Source organism: Dama dama, chromosome 22 (genome assembly GCF_033118175.1).
Source record: "Dama dama isolate Ldn47 chromosome 22, ASM3311817v1, whole genome shotgun sequence".
Lineage (NCBI taxonomy): Eukaryota > Metazoa > Chordata > Mammalia > Artiodactyla > Cervidae > Dama > Dama dama.
The window spans coordinates 12,360,195-12,362,204 of record NC_083702.1 but is presented as its reverse complement, the minus strand read 5'-3'; the positions used below and the strand labels follow the sequence as shown (position 1 = coordinate 12,362,204).

General features: G+C 54.6%; 1 protein-coding gene across 5 annotated transcripts in view; it reads left to right on the top strand.

Moving 5' to 3' along the window:
- Positions 1–281: 281 nt before the first annotated feature.
- ERC1 (ELKS/RAB6-interacting/CAST family member 1) overlaps positions 282–2,010 on the top strand; it is a 270,574-nt gene continuing 268,845 nt past the window's right edge. For 4 of the 5 annotated variants that reach the window (XM_061124651.1, XM_061124648.1, XM_061124650.1 and 1 more), the window contains exon 1: positions 282–429. The gene's annotated coding sequence lies outside the window, so the exon portion shown is untranslated. The remainder of the gene's footprint in view (positions 430–2,010) is intronic. The other variant, XM_061124649.1, reaches the window with a different exon arrangement.

Here is a 2,010-nt window from a genome sequence, read left to right as displayed (position 1 = left end):
CCGCAACCGCCAGCCCCCAGCCCACCGGCCCCTTAGAAGGGGCCCGAGGCCCGCGCACGGCCGAGTCGCCCTCCCAGGAGGCTGCGGGACGGCGAGCGGGCGCGGCCGGGCGGGGGCGGGGCTCGCGCTGACGTCGGCCCGGGGCGGGGCTGAGGACTCGCGCAGGGGGCGGGGCGCGGTGACGTCGGGCGCCCGGGCCGAGCTGTGGCGGCGGCGGTAGTGGCGGCGGCGGCGGCGCCCGGGCGGGCAGCGGCATCGGCAGCCCAGAGGAGGGTGAGACGGCCGCGGTGGCGGCAGCTCGGGATCGGGCGGCGCCTGGAGCTTCCCGCCCGTCGCTGGCGCCAGGGCCCTCGTCTCTCCTGCGCCCGCTGCTCCCCACGGCCCTGGCTGGGTCCGGGCAGCGCGCCCCCGGAGAGGGCGGAGCCGTAGGTGAGGCGCGGGGACCCCTCCCCCTCCGCGCCCTGCCGGGGGGGATGGGACGTCCGAGAGGGCGGCCCCACCCAGCCCACCGGCGGGTGCCCCTGGACCCGCTGGAGGGGCGGCGACGGCGGGGACCCGCGGGGGCTGCGGGCGGCCGGCTTCAGAGGCGTGATGTTGCGGGCGAGGTGGGGACGTGCACGCCTCGGGGAGCCCCGGGAGGCTGGGGTGCGGTCGGGTGGGTCTGGGGTTTGGGTACCGATGTGCAGCGTTGAAAGAGACGAGGATTCTGGTCTCTCCTGTGAAGTAGTGAGATAGGAGATGGAGGGTTGGCTTCCAGAAAGGAGATGAGCTGTGGATGTTGCCTTTTAGGCAGTTGGAGAAGCTATTGCACTAGGTCTCACGTTTGTACTTAGGGCTTGGGGTCTTTTTTTCCCCCCCTTTAGGCTGGGTGGGGGTCGAGGAAGGAAGCGACTCCCTCAGCTTTTGGCTCAGGGTGGGGAAATTGTGGAGCGTGGACGGGTTTGGAGTTTTACAGCCTTGAAGAGGAGCAGAGATCTTGGGTTAGACAACTTCATTCTGGCAGCAACATTAGGTGATAGGTCCCTTTACACTTAATTCCTAAAAGGCGTTATCTTCCAGTCTTTTATTTATTTTGGTGCCTAAACGATCTGTGTACCTCATCTTCAAGTTTTATCCTGGCCCCTTAAGAGAAGGCCCGAGGATCAGGTGGTTCCTTTGGAAGTCACGTTTCTGAGGAGTAGTTGCAGGTGGTTGTGGTTGACTGCTTTGGATGGATGAAATGAACAATTTGCACATTCCTCTTGGCGCTAATTACGTGAAACATACTTAAATGTTTTAAAGCACTACTGTCTTTTGCAACTCAGTTTTTAGTAGATCTTGACAGTTAGCTATTCTGTGGAGATGTCTGAAGTTTCTCAATTGCATGTCTTTATTAGACACTTAAAATGAAGTGGAATAAAAATTTTTGGTAGGTCCCTCCATTTTTGAGAAACATTCTTAAAGTCAGGTGCTCCTAAAATGTTTTTGGGAGCATGTGTCTGTCACTGCATAGGGAGAGGTTACTAAGAGAAAAGGTTCTTCACAGCAGTGTTTCACAACTTAGCACATTAAATCAGAACCCCCTTTTCTGGATTTCTGCTCCCCATCAGATTACAGAACTCCCTGTCTTTACCTGTCAGTTAATATCATTTAAGCTATTTCTTGCTGGGAAAACAGGCCCTGAGATGGACATGTATTATGTAATGGATGGAAGTAGGTATGACTCTCTATAATTGATTTATGGAGGAAGACAAACCGTCATGAAATGGAATTTAAGCAGTGACTTTCCCAAGGCTTATTCAATTTATTTGGGAACATAGCCAGAGAAGTGCTTTCCTGTAACCCAAGAGAGAAATATACAGGGTGAGTGTCAGTGGTTGCCTTTTTTAATATGTCTACTTAATGAGCAGACTGTTATCCTCCAGCAAATACTTCTGCTTGAAGAAACTTATAGGAAACAGATGATATAATAGCTATTAAGTGAAAATAGGTGTGGTCCACTTGTAATTATAAACAAAAGATTTAATTAAA